The sequence below is a fragment of the Oryx dammah genome, unplaced genomic scaffold (assembly GCF_014754425.2).
Source record: "Oryx dammah isolate SB20612 unplaced genomic scaffold, SCBI_Odam_1.1 HiC_scaffold_19, whole genome shotgun sequence".
Classification (NCBI taxonomy): domain Eukaryota; kingdom Metazoa; phylum Chordata; class Mammalia; order Artiodactyla; family Bovidae; genus Oryx; species Oryx dammah.
The window spans coordinates 34,345,852-34,368,774 of record NW_024070203.1 but is presented as its reverse complement, the minus strand read 5'-3'; the positions used below and the strand labels follow the sequence as shown (position 1 = coordinate 34,368,774).

At 43.7% G+C, this 22,923-nt stretch overlaps 1 protein-coding gene across 1 annotated transcript in view; it reads right to left on the bottom strand.

Moving 5' to 3' along the window:
- Positions 1–6,130, bottom strand: part of LOC120878581 — a 145,882-nt gene extending 139,752 nt beyond the window's left edge. The window contains exon 1 of the mRNA XM_040261230.1: positions 4,878–6,130. The gene's annotated coding sequence lies outside the window, so the exon portion shown is untranslated. The remainder of the gene's footprint in view (positions 1–4,877) is intronic.
- Positions 6,131–22,923: the final 16,793 nt, after the last annotated feature.

The window sequence follows — 22,923 nt, the reverse complement described above, 5'->3', positions numbered from 1 at the left end:
CAGCATTGGCAGGTGGATTCTTTACCACTGAGTCACTGGGAAGCCCCCATATTAGAGTCCTAGGGCCCTGTCATTACAGGTCTAGTGATGCCACTAATTGGACACCACCATTTCTGGGGGCCTGGGGGGTGCCAGGCACCTGACCCCAGAGGGTTGCAATGGAAAAGGTCTCGTGGAGGCCATGTGACACCATGGTCATGGCTGACCTCCAGCCAGGCCCCCTTTCCTTCACACACCCTCCTGAGGTCAGGTCCGCTCTTCTCTTTGCTGGACCAGAAAGGAGACTGCAGCTCTGAGAGTTTCAGCCACTCGTCCAGCCCGAACTAGGGAGTCATGGGTCGGGGGTCTCAGCCCCAGGCCAGGCCAGGCTCCAGACCTGACACCTGACTCCTCTACTGGGAAACAGGCCAGGTGCTTGGCACCCCCAGGCCTCCCAGAACAGTGGCAGCCATTTGTAATGAACAAATGAGAGAAATCCTCCCAGTAAAAAATGTCTGCATTCAGAAAGCGGCCTCCAGAGGTGAAGACCACAGGGAGTACATCTGTGAACAGAGCACGGTGTGCTCCCCATGCTCTTGGCCCCAACAGTCCTGGCATCAGGAACACAGGCCAGGATGGAAGCCTCAGGCCCTAGCGGAAGATGGGGACGGGAAGGTTCTAGAGACAGTCATCACTTCATAGGAACAGTCAGAGCCACAAGGTCTGACATCAGCGTAACCCGAGGAAGCACCTTTTGGGTGAGCTCATGCACATTTCTGATGAAACAGCCAGCACTGCTGCTCAAGGTTAGCCCTTTCCAGCTACTTCCACTCTTTAGACAAATATAGGGGCCTTGGGGTGTCAAAAAATATAACAGTAGTTAACATGTATAAAGCATTTAAAATATGCTGGGCTCTTATGGAGAAACATCCTATGACACCCCTTATATGTGGAATCTAAAAAGAAATGATACAAACAAACTAACCTACAAAACAGAAAGAGACTCACAGACTTAAGAGAATGAACTTACTGTTGCCAGGGGAAAGGGATAGTTATGGAGTTTGGGATGAACATGTACACACTGCTATATTTAAAATGGATAAACATCAAGGACCTACTGTGTAGCACAGGGAACTCTGCTCAATGTTACGTGGCAGCCTGGACGCAATGGGGGTTGGGAGGAGAATGGATACATGTGTATGTATGGCTGAGTCCCTTCGGGGTTCACCTGAAATTATCACAGTATTGTTAATCAGCTATGCATGCATGCATGCCTGCTTAGTCACTCAGTCGTGTCCAACTCTTTGCGATCCCATGGGCCGTAATCCGCCAGGCTCCTCTGGCCATGGGATTCTCCAGGCAAGAATACTGGAGTGGGTTGCCATTTCCTACTCCATAACTGCCATTTCCTGTAGTATAATCAGCTATACTCCAATACAAAATAAAAAGTTTAAAGACTGGGGGGGAAATGTGCTGGGCTCTTAAATATCAAACAAGCCTACAAGAGTGGTCCTTTTTCTGCATCACACAGGTGGAAATGGAGACAAAAGAGGGAAAAGACAGACTCCGACCCGGGGGTTCTCAAAGGTCAACCCCAACAAGCAAGCCTGTCTCAGGATCCAGCTCCCCAGGATGACTGGGGGGAGCGGGGCGTGGTGTTGGGAGGGGGCAGGAGGCCCTGGTGTGCATCCCTCTCGGCCTGTTCCCACCTCCCATCTCCTTAGGAAGCACCCCCGGCAGCCTGAGCCAACCCAAGCACTGACCCTTCTGTTCTGGGCTTAAAGGGAAGCCAGTTAGGTTTTCCTCTTCCTTTCTTGGCATTTGATTTCCTTCCTTATCAGAGTGGTGAGACCAAGGGGCAGATAACAGGATGTAGGCATAACGGAAACAGTCCACAGTCACAGCTGGGACGTCTTTAGTGTTGTAGGGTTAGGTTTGGAGCTGCGGGGGTCTCCAAGAAAGAGGGTGTCCATCTGGCCTGCCTATTGACCAGAGCCTGTATCACCATCTGGGGCAAAATCTGTAGAAACAGGAAGTGTTTGCCTAGCTCTGTGTTCTTTGCACAGAACTCCCCCAGGGACCTTCAAGAACCTTTCACAACCTGCTTTTCTCTTCTATGTTAAAGCGGATGCCATTTGTCTAGCACCTGCCATGAAAATGCTTTTCTGATCAATTAATATTGAAGTCTTAGATGACAAATCTTAATGTATAATAACACTCCACCAGCCCTAATTACTCAAGATCTTTCTTTTAGTTCAGAGACTGGCTTTTATATCATAGACCAATGTTATAATTTCAACATTCAAAGATGCCTTTTCTGAAATGTCACATAGCTTCAGATATGAATAACACAATTGTTTAATAAAAAGCAACTGTCAATCAGTCTTCATTTTCTTAATGGCTCTAAAAATGCTACACCTATATTCCCTAGTTTCATAGATGAACATGATTAAGACAAGAAGTTTGAGACTCAGTTTCAAACCATTTGAGTAATAGAAAAGCTGCTGATATTTTAGAAAGCTTCATTTTAAATTACTTATTACTATTAGGATCATACATTTCTGTAAGTAACTTAGGGGCAAGAAATACTAGAGTGGATTGCCATTCCCTTCTCCAAGCGTTCTTCCTGATGCAGAGATGGAACTCGGGTCTCCTGCACTGCAGGCAGATTCTTTACCATCTGAGCCACCAGGGAAGCCCCCCTACTCTTCCACAGCCAATCCCATAGGCCTCCTGTAGCTTGTTGTTCAGTCACCCAATCTGAGGCTCCAAGGACAGTAGCTCATCAGGTTTCTTCGTCTCTTTGAGGCTCCAAGGACAGTGGCCCATCAGGTTTCTTCATCCTCCACTAGTACTTTATCAGGATAAGTGATATTTATGTTAATGTCCCAGAAATGCCATAAAAATTTGAAATATCTTCTCAAAGGAAAAATTGGTTTCTTTTATATTTGAGTGTTTTCATTATTTGAGTATAGTTATAACAACACCATGGCATTAATTAGTATATAATAAGGATATATAAATAATGGGATTCACATCCCATGCATAGAAAGCAATTTCCTCATAGAATGTTCTAGCAATGATATTTACTGATCTTTTTTTTTTTTTCTGTTTGATAATTGCTAAAATTACTTTGTGATTAAGTAAGTTAAGTTAGTGGCTTCCCTGGTGGCTCAGAGGGTAAAGCATCTGCCTGCAGTGCCGGAGACCCGGGTTCAATCCCTGCGTCAGGAAGATCCCCTGGAGAAGGAAATGGCAACCCACTCCAGTACTCTTGCCTGGAAAATTCCATGGACAGAGGAGCCTGGTAGGATATAGTCCATGGGGTCGCGAAGAGTCGGACACGACTGAGCGACTTCACTTTCACTTTCAAGTAAGTTAACCTGGAGTAAGATAATCCAATGGCCAGAATCTATACATTTTGTCAATTAACCACCTGAAAAGTCACAGTGTATGTTTTAAAAGCTGACTTCGATGTTCCCTTTCTACATGGCTTGACCGTTTAAGTCATGTTCCCCAAACTTGTCTAGCATTTCCTGGTGCTGAGGATCCCTTTCACCCTGGTAATGCCCAGGTCTTCGCTGTGTTTAGAAGTCTCTAAGGGTGCTGTCTGGCTTCTGTGTTATGTTGCTATTAGATTAGTTTAAGAGGTTAACTAAAGTAAATGTAAGCAGACACTGAACACCCATTTCTGTGATACTGATCCATCAAGGAACCTGAACAGTCACCCCAAGTTACTCAGAACACATGGTGCAATGTAAATATATAAATTCTAGTTGGCCATAAGGAAGAAAGACATTCATGGTATATTCTCGTGAAAGTATTATGCCATTAATTTCAAGCATGCCAAAGGAAATAATGGAAAAGAAAATGGCTCTGGTATTCCTACCCACAGACAGAGGAGCCTGGCGGGCTACAGTCCATGGGATCTCAAAGAGTTGGAAATGACTGAGCAACTAAAGAAGAAAAAAAAAACAAACAAACAAAGAGGTTGAGGATTTATTACCAAGTTTAGTAGTAGGAGCTTCTGTTCAATTTGGTGGGGCCAGCCTGACAGAACCCTCTCCTGAGGATCCCTGGCCCCCAGGCTAACAGGGCGCCAACAGATTCCTGTTCCCTGCCTGGCGCCCCCCCACCCACAATCAGCTGTTGCTCAGCCTCCAAAGCCTGTGTCACACCTCCTGAGGCTGCAGAGTGGCCCCGTTCCCGATGCTGGAGAGATGGGGATGGAGTCTGAGTGTCCACAGGGAGGTTCCCAAGTTAGCTCACCTGAAGTCACTGAATGCCACTACCCAGCAACGACACAAAATGTCCCCTGGGCCACATGGGGCTCCCCAACTGAATGATGTAGACATATCAGACCCAAAGAAACAAGATCTCTGTTCATGAACCGGGTGCTCACCACGTACTGTACATGGTGCCCACACAGCCCTACCGGTGTTGTCCCCATCAACAGATGTGTAAATAGGAGGAGGGGGAGGAATAAGATGCCCAGGGGAAGGGCTAGAGCAGGCATCCTGGAGCATGCTGTGATGTGTGGGATTTGTCTTAACTCCTATGCACAGCCCACAGGTTCTTGAACTAGAAAAGAGTTGCCCAAACAACCTCTGAAAGCTAAACCTCCTTAGAAATATCTGCCAAGATGCCCTACAAGAAAAATAAGTTCCCTCACCTTCCCCATAGCAACCAGGACTAAAAACAATTGCGCTCCAGCCTTTCCTGCTTTCTCTACCGTCGTTGGCATAGTTTCCAAAACCACTGAGTGATCTTCAATGTTTCAGTAAAAGTTTAAGATGTCCTCCCTTTTAAAGACCTAATTATAAAGCTTAACATTTTAATTACCTATTCTTGTTTTTAAAAAGGGTAAAGAGGAAAAAAAAAAAAAGCATATATTTTACCTGTAATTTCCAAGACAAATTCCTCAGTTGCTTCCAGAATGTCTTACCAGAAGGGCTGGAGTCAGGAAGCGGCAGAGCCCAGGGCCTGGCAACCTGGGGAACCCGTGGATCCACACACTGCTTGGGAGTGAACTGGGCTTCTGTCTGTGCTGGCCAGAGGGAACGGCAATGTTTGTGTTTTCACCTGGATTACCTGTAGCAACAGCAAGCACTGCAGGTAACTCACAGACCACAGGCTGGCAAGAACAGAGCTAGTCTCAAATTCACAACTACTAGTGAGTGTCAGTGAGTGCACGCCTCTCATTCCATACAGAAATGCCCAGACTAGATCACCGACAGCTGCTTTTTCCCTGCCATCCCAGTTACCTATAATACCCAACCAAATCATTTACTTTAAATAAAACTTTTTACTAAACGACCAATAAAATAATCTGTTTGTTCAATGGATCCTCTCTGGCATACAAATAGAAGGTGGCATGTGACCATGTGAGCTTTTTACCTTATTCTGAAGTTGATGTTTTGAATATTCATCTTGAAGAGTATGTTTTCGTTTGGTAAGACACCATCACGTGATGGTCAAGTCCCCATTAACAAGCAGGTTGATTTAATTCAACTGATATTTGTTAAGTGCTGCTCCATTGAAAAGATAGGCCTACTTTAAAAAAAAAAAAAACTAAACTCTGACTTCTAACAATTAACAAGCCAGCAGTCTTTCATACTAGACCATCAACATGCAAGTATTACCTTCACTCTTCGCTTCCTCTCTCAATACTCCTGTGCATACCTCTTCAGCCCAGGCAGAGAGGAGCTCTGAATACTGCCAGAAGCCCGGGGAGGCGGGGGGCGGGAGTGAGGGGCCCAGAGGATGACGAATCACTGTCATCAGTATCACCTTCCTTTTGGTCACCAGAACCCCTGGCTGAAGGTCTCATATTGTTTCATGTTTAACAACTTTATTGAGATGTATTGACTACGAGGAGCTACACGTATTTGATATGTACATTTTTATGAGGTCGGACCCCTGCAAAAGAGCCATGACACCGCCACCACAGTCGAGGAAATAGACTGATCCATTACCTCCCAGAGTCTCCTTGCCTCCCTTTGTTTTTGCTTGTTTGTTTTTATGGTAAAAATACTTGCCAAGAGGCCTGCCCTCTTCATACATTCTAAAGTGCACACACTATAGGTGTCAACTGTGTTCATTTGCTCAGTCGTGTCCAGCTCTTTGTGACCCCATGGACTATAACCCACCAGGCTCCTTTGTCCATGGGATTTTCTGGGCAAGAATACTGGAGTGGGTTGCCATTCCCTTCTCCAGGAGATCTTCCCAACACAGGTATTGAACCCATGTCGCCTACACTGGCAGGCAGATTCTTTCCCACTAGCACCACCTGGGAAGCCTGTTACCCATTTAATCATTTGCTTATTTGGGGTGTTTTAATTTGGGGTGTTTTGCTATTAAGTTGTGGTCTCATACTGGTTTTAATACTCAGAAAAAGGCACAATCTGTTTGCCTTTCTCCTAGACACAGAAGATATAATTTTTGTGAGTGTAACACATAAGAAACGAAGTTCCTTCCAATGTGACTCCAAATGTCAATTTGAGAGAGTGAGAAATTCTGTCTAGAGGAACCTGTACCTTTAAGAAACACTGAACTTTTTTCTTTTGAATGAGCTGAGCAGCAGGGGGCAGGGTGGTGCAGTGGACAATCAGAGGCCAGGGCAGGTCTTATCCTGGAAGTCTCCTCACCTCTGCTGAGCATCTAACTCCTCTGCAAAGAAAGGACCTGGGTTGGATAGACCTGACACACTAGCATTTTTTTCTTTCATTGAGTAATATCATTGCCTACCTACTCACTGGCTCAGTGGTAAGAATCTGCCTGCAATGCAGGATACTTTGGTTCAAGTCCTGGGTCAGGAAGATGCCCTGGAGAAGGAAATGACAACCCACTCCGGTCTTCTTGCCTGGGAAATCCCATGGATAGAGGAGCCTCGTGGGCTATAGTCCATGGGGTTGCAAAGAGTTGGACAAAACTTAGCTACTAAACAACAAAACAGTGCAGCAAAGGCAATTATTTTCATTTCTTCACCCAACAAGCATTTGTTGAGGACCTATTTGGATACAAACATTTTGAGGAAATTCAGCAAGCCCCCAAGCAGACCTACAGATGCCTAAAAACACTGTGTCAGCCTCACCCTGCTCTCTACACACTTATTATATGCCAGCCTGGCCTCAGTCTTTGCCAGAGGGAAGGATCACTGTAGGGTATAAAATTATAACACCTAGAATGAGACAGCAGAGATAAAGCCTTGTTCAGACTGCATCTTGTGCTAAAGTTCATATAAAAAACATACACAACCTTATCACACTAAGTACTTCATAATTTGTGCAACAGGCTTTCCTAGTGGCTCAGTGGTAAACAATCCCCCTGGCAATCAGGAGACACAGGTTCGACCCCTGGATCGGGAAGATCTCCTGGAGAAGGAAATGGCAACCCAGTCCAATATTCTTGTCTGGGAAATTCAATGGACAGAGGAACTTGGTGGGCTATATTTATACACAGAAGTGAAGAGCTTCAACAAGAAGAGGGGAAATGGGAGAAATCTTGCTACGCTGAGACAACCATACACTATGTTGAGACAGCGTATGAGTATGGTTAATGACAATGTTAAGTTGAACTGTATAAATTGCAATTTTTCTAATTCAAAATGGGTCAGTTATCAGTAATTTTGTATCATTTAACCTACTATATACAGTAAGGCTATGCAAGAAGCTGTGGGGAAGGTGGGTGGTGCACCCTGGGAGGGGAGTTTGGATTTTACGCTACAGTCTGTGACAAGCTGCGCAAGAATTTCAGACAGAGGAAAGACATGCCATTTACTTTGTGATTACCATTCTGATAATGTGGCTAAGCTTGAAGGCAATGAAACTGGATTTAAAGAAACCAGTTAAGTGACTATACCAATAGTTCATTAACTCATCAGTATTTATTAGTTGCAGTATTTATTGACCGAGGGAGAGAAAGATGGCTCCTCAAAGATGTCCACATTCTAACATGAGACTTATGAATGTTTCATGTTACAGGCAAAAGGGATTTTGCAAACATGATTGAAATACAGGTGTAGATATAGATGGGCTCCCTTGGGGGCTCAGTCGGTAAAGAATCTGCCTGCAATGCGGGAGACCCAGGTTCCATCCCTGGGTAGGGAGGATCCCCTGGAGGAGGAAATGGCAATCCACTCCAGTATTCTTGCCTGGAGAATTCCAGAGACAGAGGAGCCTGGTGGGCTACCATCCATAGGGTCTTAGAGAGTTGAACACAACTAAAGTGACTTAACACTCATGCACACATGCATGGATACAAAGATGCAAGTACATCATACAGGTTCTGTGTCTCTAGAAAACGCAGACTAAAATACCTATCACAAATAAAGCATTTTGCTAAGCTCTGGGAAAGAAGTAAGAAAGGCTTGAACTAAGGAAAGTAGTGGGAATGAATAAAGAGGGAGAAACTGAGGGTGTGGTGGAGATGCAATCAATAGACCAGGTCTGCTGGGTGGAGAAGGGGAGAGTCTTGGGACACCCCTCCAGGCTTCTACCTTGGGGATGGTGGGATCACCAACTTCATCTGGAAAAAGAAACAATTTACAAATTTATACATAAATTTAATTAATCAAAATAATTTACATCACTTGAAAAAATTTCTAATTAATCTAGAGATTAACTATTTGCTAAAGATAAATTTTGTCTGTAAGATGCTCCTCTTTTCTCAGGAGAAACACCCTGGAAAGAAGATTCCCAGACATTAGACACGCAGTACTTTGGAAACAATCTCCAAACCCTTGGATAAAGAGTGTGAGTTTTCTCACCTTCCTCCATCCTCTGCTCTCATTTCACATCCTGCTTCCCCCTTCCTCCTTCCTTCTCCTACCTAGTTCTGTGAGTCATGCACAGGAAGGAAAACTATACAGAGCATTGGTAAGCACCATAGACTAAAGGAACTGGTAAACTACAGTGAATCTTTGACTCTTAGAGTTTGTAGTTGTTCATTCCCTAGGTCATGTCCAAATTTTTGCAACCCCATGAACTGCACCACACCAGGCTTCCCTGTCCTTCGCTATCTCCCAGAGTCTGCTCAAACTCATGTCCATTGAGTCAGTGATACTATCTAACTATTTCATCCTCTGTCATCCCTTTCTCCTCCTGCCTTCAATCTTTCCCAACATCAGGGTCTTTTCAAATGAGTCAGCTCTTCGCATCAGGTGGCCAAAGTATTAGAGCTTCAGCTTCAGCATCAGTCCTTCCAATGAATATTCAGGACTGATTTCCTTTAGGATTGACTGGTTTGATCTTCTTGCTGTCCAAGGGACTCTCAAGAGTCTTTTCCAACAACACATTTCAAAAACATCAATTCTCAGCACTCAGCCGTCTTTATGGTCCAACTCTCATTCATACCTGACTACTGGAAAACCCATGGCTTTGACTGTATGGACCTTTGTGAAGACCTAGCACAATACAGGTGTTAAAATTCAGGTCCACATGTTCACTTTCCCAAGGTCCTGAGACGAATGGGGGGCACTGTCCAGAACTGCAGGTTGAGGGTCTGAGCTTCTCCCAGTCACAAGCTAGCTGCCCCAGTTCACAGCTGCTGCTGAATTCATAACACTATTGAGTTGGACACAAAGAACAGGTTACTCCTCACAGCAAAAGAAGTAGCCAAAGAGTGAGCATTTTTGTGCCAGTCCCCTTGGCCCCAACCCCATGGAGTGATGTTAAGAGGGCCAGAAAACACCTGGATGTGCAATGTGTTGGGTCATATAAGAGGAACCCTGGGTTCATGAAACTCAATTCTTGTTAAAGGACAGTAAGCATATCTGTCTTTTACTCTGGAGAGAGACACATCTATGTCCTCCTGGGCTGTCTGCTAAACACACATCCTCGGAAAGAGAACAAACAGCAGCCAGTGTCTTGATGGCAAGATGGGTAACCGGCAGGAGATCTCCAGAGAACTGTTTCCCAGCAGCCACGGCTGGATTCAGAGCTGTTCTCCCCTTTCTCCAGCAGAGGTCTATTCTGTTCTGATGCTGAAGCTGAAGCTTAAGCTCCAATACTCTGGCCACCTGATGCAAAGAGCTGACTCACTGGAAAAGACCCTGATGCTGGGAAGGATCAAAGACAAAAGGGAGAAGGTAGCGACAGAGGATGAGAAGGTTGGATGGCATCACAAACTCATGGGACATGAGCGAGCAAACTCCAAGAGATGGTGAAGGACAGGGAAGCCTGGAGTGCTACAGTTAATGGGGTTGAAAAGAGTCGCACATGACTGAGCAACAACAACAAATTCTGTTTTGTCCTGCAGTCCATACTGGCACTCACCACCTGGAGTCTGAACAGACACTGCACTGCAAAGCGAACGGTGCCGAGCAAGGCTGCCCTCATGCTGGGGGCAGCTGCACTTCAGGGATTCTGAGGTCCTCCCCCAACTTCTGACCAACTGGTGATAAACTCAGAGGTTCCTATAACCCATTGGTCTCAATAATTTTCTAGAAAAACTCAGAACCTAGGGAAGCTCTGGTTTTACTATGAAAGTGAAAATGTTAGACACTCAGTCATACCTGACTCTTTGAGACCCCATGGACTATAGCCCACCAGACTCCTCTGTCCCTGGGATTCTCCAGGCAAGAATACTGGAGTGGGTTGCTATTTCCTCCTCCAGGGACTCTTCCCGACCCAGGGATCACACCTGGCTCTCCTGCATTGCAGGCAGATTCTTTACCATCTGAGCCACCAGGGAAGTCCAGTTTTACTATGAAAAGATACAAATCAGGAGGAACAGCCAAAGGAAGAGATCCATAGGGTGAGTGAGGGAGGGGGAGACAGCCTCCCTGCCCCGTCCCTGTAAGTGCGGGCACCTCACCCTCCAGGCCTGTCCACATTCACCAACCAGGGAGCTCTGCTGAGCTCGGCATCCAGAGTATTTGTCAGTGTTTCAGTATGTTGGCATGATTGATTAACTTTGGCTGAGAGAATGAATCCAGTCTCCAGCCCCTGCCCCCTCCACAAGGTCAGGAAGCTGAAAGTCCCAACCCTCTAATCACGTGGCAAGTCTCCTTGGTAAACCAGCCCCCAGCCTGAGGCCACCTGGGAGCCTGGGAAGCACCACCTCGCTAACACAGCAAAGGCACTCCTATCAGTCAGAAACCTAGGTCTGGACCAGACAAACTGTCTTTTACATCACAATTCTTTTCACAGGAAAAGGTGTATTTGCATCGCCTTTACCCACAAGGCCAAGGTTGGTTTTGAATGGCTGTTACTAAGAGTGTCCTTGAGACTTTTTAGAGGTCAGACTCCATCTGCAAGTGGCCAGGCTTAAAACAGATACGTTCATTCCAAAGATGGCAACTGTATCTATGACAACTGGTACATTTCTTATCGCTACCTTACTATCTTGTTAGAAATTTGCAAGCAAAAGATAGCAAAGTTTCTTATTTAAAAAGAGTTTGAGAGGAATACCAAAGGCTTCTTTGGGCAGCATTTCAGTTTTGCAAGATGAAATTTGCGGGTGGACAGCTTAATACGACTGTACTGCACATTAAAAAGTGGTTTCAATGAAGTAGTTTATGCCACACATATTCTAGCATGATTTTTTAAAAGAATCCCCCTTGGGTCAATTCCAGACTAATTTAACTGGAGCTCTAAGACAGAATCTTTTCCAGTTGGTTACATCAAAGGTGTCCCTTTTCCACTCAGTCATTTGGGATCTTGGATAGCTGCCGGTGATGGGGAGGGAGAAGGTGAGGCCATCTCCCCACTGAGAGAGAATGAATGGATGGATGGATGAATGAATGGTTTGTCGTCCAAGACAACAGACCAATACTAACATCCCTAAGACCCACTTTCCTCTTAACTGACCACGTTTCACCCCAAGGATCAGGACTTAAACACTGGTGGGCAAACAGTTGAGCAGCAAGAGCTATGTATTTTAAACATTCCAGCTTTCATGAATATGGATTTTCATGAACACAGCTCGACTCTAAGCCACAAAGGAAGTTCCACAAGAGTTCCATCCTCTCCCCCCATCCCCGACATGGGTACCCTTTGAGTTTTCCCACTGTGTTCGGGGGCCAGATTTGGCTTCAAGATTTCCCAACCTTGTAGCCTTTGAGTCACTCACGACTCCTCTCTCCCCTTTCCTTCCTAAATTTAATAAATTACCACAAATATGCTTCTTCTTCCAATAGAATGTTCTGCCCAGCCACACAGCGCAAACCTCTATTGTTGGAGCCACCTTTCGGTGGGGGGCGGGGGGGAGGGGGAATTCCAGCCCCAGGCGTTCCCGAGGCCACTGAAACCTGGGGAGGGACCACTCAGCTCTCACTCCTTCCTTTCCTGATTCACTGGGAGTCCAGAGGGAGGGAAACAGCCAGGCAAGAGCTTCCCACCAGCCCAGAGCCTGGGGAGCAGGGGGCTTTCCCCGGGCGGGCCGGCTCCTGGCAGAGGAAGGTCTGACTTCCAAAGCATGGCCTAGGCTGGAGTCGGTCACCGCCCTTTGAAACCCCTTTGAAGCTGGGCAGACGTCTGGCCAAGGGCAAGCTCGAGAGCTCCTCCACTCAGCCTGGGAGGGGTGGTTTCCTGTCTGCCTTTCCCAGGATGGAAGTGCAGTAACAATCATTTTGCATGATCCTCACTTTAGACACCGAAATCTAAAAAACCAATAAAAATAAGCTTGATGTGTGATAACCCATCAGACAGGCCAAGCCTTATTCAACTACTATCCAATAGAGGCCTAGTATCATATTATACTTTATTTTTTAATGTTGTAGAGGCTCTTTCCATCAGAATCAGATTAAACATGTCCAGCTCCTTGAACAATTTCAGATTCTGTTCCACCTTGACTGTCCTTTGATGAATGTGTTTGGGTGGTTGATTTCTCTTAAAACTTGGTGCCCCACAGGGAACACAGGATTCCTGAGGTGGCCTTGAAGGCAAGCTTTCTGTCAACCTAGCCTAAAATCCTTATTCTCTTCCACATAAACTATTCCCAAGTTCAGGCCTTCTCTTCTGGACAAAGGGAATTGGGTTGGAAGGCTTGTGTGTGTGTGTGTGTGTGTGTGTGTGTGTGTGTGTGGTTTTTTGTTTTGTTTCTCTAAGAGAATCAGAAAATCAGAACTGAAGAGTTCATAGAAATTGCTATTATAGTACTTTCACTTTGTGGGTTCCAGCACATGTGTGGGCCATGAAATCAATTTCAAAAGGTCATCACCAGCTTTTTCTTTAAAAAATGGAGTAGAAGAATTCAGAGTGCATTGTATTTATGAAGGGGAAGAGTTAGTTCATGAAACTTTTATATCAGATTATGTGTCCATGTGCCTGTGGAAGGACAGGGAGTGTACTAGGTTATGACAATTGAATTTTGGTCAAAGAATTAAAAGTCACTGGTCTGGCCCAGCCAGGAATGGGCAGTGTCCTATGATCAATAAGCACCGGTCCAAAACCTAAAGTCAGAGAATGCCTGGCTTTACGCCTGGGCCCAACATGTAGGAACCGCCTGACCAGGGGAAGCTGTTAAACTGCATCAGAACTCAGCTCAGTTGCTCATCTATGAAACAGGGAAAACGACAGTACTTTCCTCCAAGAGGCATGAAGGAGAAACACATTAATTCTTACTTCCATGGACTAAGCACATTTCTACCACATGCCAAGAAACATGCTGTGAATTTTGCCGTTATACTTGTGACCCTCAGCAAACAGCCCTTTGTGTTTGATATTGCTGCTGCCATCTGTCCAATGAGGAAAGTGAGGCCGTCTGGTCCAGCCTGTGAACCTACTCCTTCCAGGACACTGGCCCTCAGTCTGCTGTGATCAGTTGCTCCACTGTACCAAACTCTTTGCAACCCCCGTAGACTGTAGCCCACCAGAACTCCTCTGTCTATGAAATTTTCCAGGCAAGAATACTGAAGGGGGTTGCCATTTCTTACTCCAGGGCATCTTCCCAACCCAGGGGTCAAACTCACGTCTCTTGGGTCTCCCACATTGGCAGGTGGGTTCTTTACCACTGAACCACCTGGGAAGCCCTCGGGTCCACTGTGCCTCTGTCCAAATGTGAGGACACAAATACTGTACGTAGCACTGTTAGTACTAAGTACTTAGTCCTGACACCAAGGAGACTTTGCAATTCAGTGCTACTCAAAGGCAGGTTCTCCTCGAGACGAAGAGGGGCTTCTGGACCACAGATTGTCTCCCTGCTTCCTTCACCTGGGAAGTTGTGCCTATTTGGCTCCACTAAGCAATGTGCTTCATGATGAATTTCAGTGACACCTGGCAGGAGCTCCTACCTCGTCCAGGAAGGGCAACACGCTGTTTCTGACCGGGTGGTCCATGGCCTACGCCCTGAGCAGCACTGCGTGAAATGGCATGGCTACCGCATCACAGTTATCACGACACACATACTCAGATCTCCCCTTTCATTGTCTAAAGCTCTTTGTGCTACTCCATCAAAGGCAGGAAATGCATGCGTCCATCCCCTTGTCTGCTTTCAGTCCACTGAGAGCTCTTGGAACCCTTCTGACGCATACAAGGCAGCCACGCTCCTCCCTGGCTTTGTGACACCACACCTGCTAACCTGCCTTCTGTGTCTTCATGGAAGATGCTGATAATGACATTGACGGAGATCAGTCCAAAGACAGATCTGCTCTCAGGAACAACTAGAACAATCTCTAGTCCACTCCAGGCCCGTGTGCCTCTGCACTGCCGGGTTTGCTTCACTTTCTTTTTTTATCGTGGTTTATTTTTTTAACTTGTTATCTTATATTGGCGTATAGTTGATTAACAATGTTGTGATAGTTTCAGGTCTACAGCGATTGCTCTACATATACACGTACCTATTCTTTTTCAAATTATTTTCCCATTTAGACTGTTAAAAATATTGAGCAGAGTTCTCTGTGCTATACAGTAGGACCTTGCTGGTTATCTGTTTTAAATAAAACACAGAGGAGAGGGTGCGGAAAAGGGAACCCTCTTACACTGTTGGTGGGAATGCAAACTAGTACAGCTACTATGGAGAACAGTGTGGAGATTCCTTAAAAAACTGGAAATAAAACTGCCATTCAGTTCAGTTCAGTTCAGTCACTCAGCTGTGTCTGACTCTTTGCGACCCAGGCAAAGAGTCCATGGACTGCAGCACACCAGGCCTCCCTGTCCATCACCTACTCCTGGAGTTTACCTAAACTCATAGCCATTGAGTCGGTGATGCTATCCAGCCATCTCATCCTCTGTCATCCCCTGCTCCTCCTGCCCTCAATCTTTCCCAGAATCAGGGTCTTTTCGAATCAGTCAGTTCTTCACATCAGGTGGCCAAAGTATTGGAGTTTCAGCTTCAACATCAGTCCTTACAGTAAACACTCATAACTGATCTCCTAAAAGATGGACTGGTTCCATCTCCTTGCAGTCCAAAGGACTCTCAAAAGTCTTCTCTAACACCACAGTTCAAAAGCATCAATTCTTCGGCGCTCAGCTTTCTTTATAGTCCAACTCTCACATCCATACATGACGACTGGAAAAACTATAGCCTTGACTAGACGGACCTTTATTGGCAAAGTAATGTCTCTGCTTTTTAATATGCTGTCTAGGCTGGTCATAACTTTCCTTCCAGGGAGTAAGCGTCTTTTAATTTTGTGACTGCAATCACCATCTGCAATGATTTTGGAGCCCCCCAAAATAAAGTCTGCCACTGTTTCCACTGTTTCCCTGTCTATTTGCCATGAAGTGATGGGACCCAATGCCATGATCTTAGTTTTCTGAATGTTGAGCTTTAAGTCAACTTTTTCACTCTCCTCTTTCACTTTCATCAAGAGGCTCTTTAGTTCTTCTTCACTTTCTGCCATAACAGTGGTGTCATCTGCATATCTGTGGTTATTGATATTTCTCCCGGCAATCTTGATTCCAGCTTGTGCTTCTTCCAGCCCAGCGTTTCTCATGATGTACTCTGCATAAAAGTTAAATAAGCAGGGTGACAATTTATAGCATTGATGTACTCCTTTTCTATTTGGAACCAGTCTGTTGTTCCATGTCTGGTTCTAACTGTTGCTTCTTGACCTGCATACAGATTTCTCAAGAGGCAGGTCAGGAGGTCTGGTATTCCCATCTCTCTCAGAATTTTCCACAGTTTGTTGTTATCCACACAGTCAAAGGCTTTGGCATAGTCAATAAAGCAGAAATAGATGTTTTTCTGGAACTCTCTTGCTTTTTCGATGATCCAGCGGATGTTGACAATTTGATCTCTGGTTCCTCTGCCTTTTCTAATCCAGCTTGAACATCTGGAAGTTCATGGTTCACATATTGTTGAAGCCTGGCTTGGAGAATTTTGAGCATTACTTTACTAGTGTGTGAGATGAGTGCAATTGTGCGGTAGTTTGAGCATTCTTTGGCATTGCCTTTCTTTGGGATTGGGGCTTCCCTGATAGCTCAGTTGATAAAGAATCTGCCCGCAATGCAGAAGACCTGGGTTCAATCCCTAGGCTGGGAAGATCCCCTGGAGAAGGGAAAGGCTACGCACTCCAGTATTTTGGCCTGGAGAATTCCATGGACTAGTTCATGGAGTGACAAAGAGTCAGACATGACTGAGAACTGCCATATGACCCAGCAATCCCACTGTTGGGCATACACACCGAGGAAACCAGAATTGAAAGAGACACATGTACCCCAATATTCATTGCAGCACTGTTTACTATAGCTAGGACATGGAACCTAGATGTCTATCGGCAGATGAATGGATAAGAAAATTGTGGTAAATATACACAACAGAATATTGCTGCTAAGTCACTTCAGTCATGTCTGACTCTGTGCAACCCCATAGGCGGCAGCCCACCAGGCTCCGCCATCCCTGGGATTCTCCAGGCAAGAACACTGGAGTGGGTTGCCATTTCCTTCTCCAATGTATGAAAGTGAAAAGTGAAAGTGAAGTCGCTCAGTCCTGTCCAACTCTTAACAACCCCATGGACTGCAGCCTACCAGGCTCCTCTGTCCATGGGATTTGCCTGGCAAGAGTACTGGAGTGAGTTGCCATTGCCTTCTTTGCAATGGAATATTACTCAGCTATTAAAAAGAATGCATTTAAATCAGTTCTAGTGAGATGGATGAAACTGGAGTCTATTATAGATTAAAGTAAGTCAGAAAGAAAAACACCAATACAGTATATTAACGCATATGTATGGAATTTTAAAAATGGTAATGATGATCCTATATGCAAGACAGCAAAAGAGACACAAAGAACAGAGATATACACAAAGAGATACAAAGAACAGGCTTTTGGACTCTGTGGGAAAAGGGAAGGGTAGGATGATTTGAGAGAATAGCATTGAAACTTGTATATTATCATATGTGAAATATATCACTAGTCCAAGTTCAGTGCATGAAACAGGGCACTCATAGCCGGTGCACTGGGACAACCCCGAGGGATGGGATGGGGAGGGAGGTGGAAGGGGGGTTCAGAATGGGGGACACATGTACACCCATGGCTGATTCATGTCAGTGTATGGCAAAAAAATCACTACAATATTTTAAAGTAATTATCCTCCAATTAAAATAAATAAATTAATTTAAAAAATAAATATAAGCACTGAAACATGAATGGAGAGGAAGCTCTAGGAAATGAGCTGCTGTGAGGGCTCCATCTAGTGGTGGACAGGTGTCAGTGCACTTGGACTGCAGAGATGCTGAATGGAAAGATGCTGGATGGACAGGTATGTCCATTTAACAATGAAACAGAAATAAAGAACTCAGAAATAGACCCACACAAACACAGTTCACTTTTGGCAAAGGTATTTACAAAGGCAACTTAGTAAAGAAAGTTTTATATTTTCAACAAATATTTCTGGAACAGTGGAGTATCCATGTATAAAAAAGGAAAAAAAAAAAAAAAGAACCTTCACCCATGCCTCATACTGTACAAAAATTAACTCATAATAAATCATTGACCTAATTCTAAATCTAAAACTTTAAAAATTCTAGAAGAAACAGAGAAAAAATCCCTGTGAACTTGGGTATGGTGAGTAGTGTTTAGATATAAGCCTAAAAATATGAGTCATAATAGAAAATTTTATAAATCATACCCTTAAAAATTTTTAAACTTTTGCTCTGTAAAATACCCTGTTAAGAGAATGAAAAGTCAAGCCCCAATCTTTGAGATAAATATTTATATATCCTATATCTGATAAAAATCTCATATCTGTGTGGCATATATAAAGAACTCTTAAAGTGCAACAATGTTTGAACCACCCTACCCTTTAAAAATGAGCGAACTATATGAAAAGATACTTCTCCAAAGATAATAAACAGATGGCAAATAAGCATGTAAAATGAAACATTAAGAAAGCTAAATTAGAGAATTCCCTGGTAGTCCAGTGGTTAGGACTCCCTGAGCTCTTACTGCCAAGGGCTTGGGTTTGATCTCTGGTCAGGGAACTAAAATCCTACTTGCTGTACAGCTGGAGGAAAAAAAGAAAGAAAGCTAAATTAAAACCACACATTGGGACCACTACATGCCTCAGATGGCTAAAAGTTAAAAACTAACCATGCCAGACTGGTGAAGGTACAGAGCAGGAACGCTCATTCATCATTAGCGGGAACACAAATGACACAGACAGTTTGCAAAACCATTTGACAATTTCCTACAGGGTTAAGGGAGCTTCCCTGGTGGCTCAGATGGTAAAAAATCTGCCTGAACTGCAGGAGACACAGGTTCAATCCCTGGGTCAGGAAGATCCCCTGGAGGAGGGGACAGGGTTGGACACATGCTTACCACATGACTCAGAAACCCCACTCCTAAGCAAAGATACATGTTCCCCTGAAAGCCTCTGTGCAAACTTAAAACAGCTTTATTCCCCAAACTGGAAACAACCCAAATGAGCTTCCCCGGGGTCTGGATATACACACTGTGTCCAAACACACAACAGAACATGACTTGCCCAAACAAAGGACAATCTGTTGACTCACATAACAACCGGGATAAGCATTAAGTGAAATTTTTTAAATGAAAGAAGCCAGAGCATTTTCCATGTTATGTGACCTTCCGGCAAAATGGTGCAGACAGAAGTCAAATCAGAGGTTTCCAGGATTAACTGAGGGGAGTAACTGAGGGGACAACACAGGGACTGTTCAGGGACCGGTGAACATAAATCTCCTGGAAAACGACAGATAAGATGATAAAGTATGAATAAATGTTTTCCCATTGGTAGGCTTGCTGTAAGGGAAGTACGTGTAAAATACTACATCCAGCAAACAGGAAATATTCCTCCGGTTCAAGCACATGTGAGATAGTAAGAAACTTAAACATAAACAAGCATTAAGTCAAAGGGAAATTCAATACATATTAATATCTTTAAAATTATATGCTGACCAATTATCAGATCAAAATTCAGTAATATTAAAAATCAAGGACCAAAAGATTTCCAACACCCCCCTCAACACACACACTGCTTTAGAAAATACAAAGCACACTTATAAATAATTCATGGACAAAAAGAGATATCATAAGAAAAATGACTAAATATTCAAATTTAAGTGAAGATAAAACTGATACATATTTTTCCATCATCCTATTTGTATATATACACACACACATAAATGTGTGCTATGTAAATATACATGTGCACGCTAAGTCGTTTCAGTCACGTCCGACTCTTTGCAACCCTATGGACCGTAGCCCACCAGGCTCCTCTGTCCATGGGATTCTCCAGGCAAGAATATTGGAGTGACTTGCCCTGTCCTCCTCCAGGATATCTTCCCAACTCAGGGGTAGAACTCACGTCTCTTAGTCTCCTGCACTGGCAGGCAGGTTCTTTATGACTAGTGGCATGAGGGAAGCCCATGTACATACTTGTAAATACATATATATATGTACAAATATATATATACACAAGTAGGATGATGGAAAAAAGACAAAGGATAAGGAATGTAGAAAAAACAGGATAGATTCAAGAGTGCTAACAGTTGATAAGTTTTTCCATAAAGACTCACATACACAAAAAATTACAGTTTTATTCTAGAAGTAATTATAGAAATTTCCCTACTACTGAACCAAATGAGCTCCCAAACAGACTGGGCTTACTAAGTTCCCAGGGTAATAAAAGAAAATGACCCACACCGAGGTACGTGACAGAGAATGAGAGACAGGTATGAGAGACAGATGGTAATCACAAGTATTTCAGAAACTAATAAGAATTATGTGAAATGATCAGGAACAATACGCACCTCTTCTCAGTAAGCCCCTGAAGAGTGTGGTCCACAAGAACAGTGGCATAAACACAGGGGCAGAACCAGATGCAGGAACCAGTGGGAGAACTTCGGAGAAAGTCCTTTTTCCTTTCCTGTTCAAGCCTCTGATTCCCAGCATAACAGTGAAGAGAAACCCCTGGAGGGGCTCCTGGAGCAGGCCTAGAGCACAAGTCTAGATCAGAAAGAGCAGACAGAGAATTCTCCAAGGCTGATCTCTGAGAAAGAAAGAATACTGATCAAACACCTGATGAGTGTGGCCAACAGTGAGAAGAGGTTGAAACTTAGAGAGGAGACCTTGGGAAGCAAAAGAGGATAGGAAAGCAGAAAAACAAGGAAAACAAAATCCAAAAGCCTATTATTAACTTGAGGGAGGAAAAGGATTGTGAAACAGGAAACGTATCACGCTATACTGCACAGCTCTTCTGCGAATTCTACTTATACATCCATACAATAGTGCAGAGCCTGAGTATCGATTCAATGTAAAACGGTGACCCCAGCTCTCCTAGCACGGAGGCAGAGGACGGATGTGGGAGCCCCCCTTATCTTCTGCAGCAGGAAGTCAGCAGATAAACTGAAACACTGAGCAATGAGAATACATCATGGTGATTAGAAATAAAGACATACACATACCTATGACGGCTTCATGTTGATGTTTGGCAGAAACCAGCACAATATTGTAAAGCAATTATCTTACAATTAAAAATAAATAAATTTGATTACAAAAAATATACATATAGGTGCAAACATGTATGCATACTATATTAATCAAGGAGAATTCTAAAAAAATAGAAATAAAGAGATAAAAACTCTAAAGAAACTGAAAAATTAAAAGCTCGTTGCCCCTTGTAGACTGTGAATTAATGATGCAGATAGTAGGGAGGGATTACTTCTTTAAAATTCTTGGTGACACTTGAAAGCTAAATACTTGTGGTTCTCTGTGGACTACCACAAAATCAATATTTAGAGAGAATGTATATATGCTTAAGTGTTAATACTAGGATAAAGTGAAATTAAAGAGCTAAGCATACAACTCTAGGAGTCTGTAAAAGAACACAGTTAACCCAAAGAAAGTAAAATGAAGAAAATAATGAACTAAGAGGAAATTAAAGAAATAAGGGAGGGATAGATAAAGGAAAAGGCTGAATCTTTGAAACAAACCAATAAAACATGTGGGGCTTCCCTCATGGCTCAGTGGTAAAGAATCTGCCTGCCAGCACAGGAGACTCAGATTATATCCCTGGGATGGTAAGTTCCCCTGGAGAAAGAAATAGCAACCCAGTCTAGGATTCTTGCATGGGAAACCCCATGGACAGAGGAGCCTGGTGGGTTACAGCCCATGGGGTCACAAAGAGTCAAATATGACTTAGTGACTACACAACAACAGCAACACATAAAAAAATAGGTCGTAAAAGATACAGCAAAACTTTAAGACATCATAAAAGAATACCCCGAACAGCTATATGCCAATAAACTTGACAACTTAAATGGAATGGAAAATATGAACTTCCAAGAATGAAACTAGAACACTTTCTAACACCATAATAAACTCAAAATGGATTAAAGATCTAAATGTAAGACCAGAAACTATAAAAGTCCTAGAGGAGAACATAGGCAAAACACTCTCTGACATACATCACAGCAGGATCCTCTACGACCCACCTCCCAGAATATTGGAAATAAAAGCAAAAATTAACAAATGGGACCTAATTAAAATTAAAAGCTTCTGCACAACAAAGGAAACTATAAGCAAGGTGAAAAAACAGCCTTCAGAATGGGAGAAAATAATAGCAAATGAAGCAACTGACAAACAACTAATCTCAAAAATATACAAGCAACTCCTGCAGCTCAATTCCAGAAAAATAAATGACCCAATCAAAAAATGGGCCAAAGAACTAAATAGACATTTCTCCAAAGAAGACATACAGATGGCTAACACAAGAAAAGATGCTCAACATCACTCATTATCAGAGAAATGCAAATCAAAACCACAATGAGGTACCATTTCACGCTGGTCAGAATGGCTGCCATCCAAAGTCTACAAGCAATAAGTGCTGGAGAGGGTGTGGAGAAAAGCGAACCCTCTTACACTGTTGGTGGGAATGCAAACTAGTACAGCCACTATGGAGAACAGTGTGGAGATTCCTTGAAAAACTGGAAATTGAACTGCCTTCTGACCCAACAATCCCATCTCTGGGCATACACACTGAGGAAACCAGAAGTGAAAGAGACACGTGTACCCCAATGTTCATCGCAGCAATGTTTATAATAGCCAGGGCATGGAAGCAACCTAGATGTCCATCAGCAGATGAATGGATAAGAAAGCTGTGGTACATATACACAATGGAGTATTACTCAGCCACTAAAAAGAATACATTTGAATCAATTCTAATGAGGTGGATGAAACTGAAGCCTATTATACAGAGTGAAGTAAGCCAGAAAGAAAAACACCAATACAATATACTAACACATATATATGAAATTTAGAAAGATGGTAACAATAACCCATGAAATTAAAAGACGCTTACTCCTTGGAAGAAAAGTTATGACCAACCTAGATAGCATATTGATAACCCATGAAATTAAAAGACGCTTACTCCTTGGAAGAAAAGTTATGACCAACCTAGATAGCATATTGAAAAGCAGAGATATTACTTTGCCAACAAAGGTCCGTTTAGTCAAGGCTATGGTTTTTCCAGTGGTCATGTATGGATGCAAGAGTTGGACTGTGAAGAAAGCTGAGCGCCGAAGAATTGATGCTTTTGAACTGTGGTGT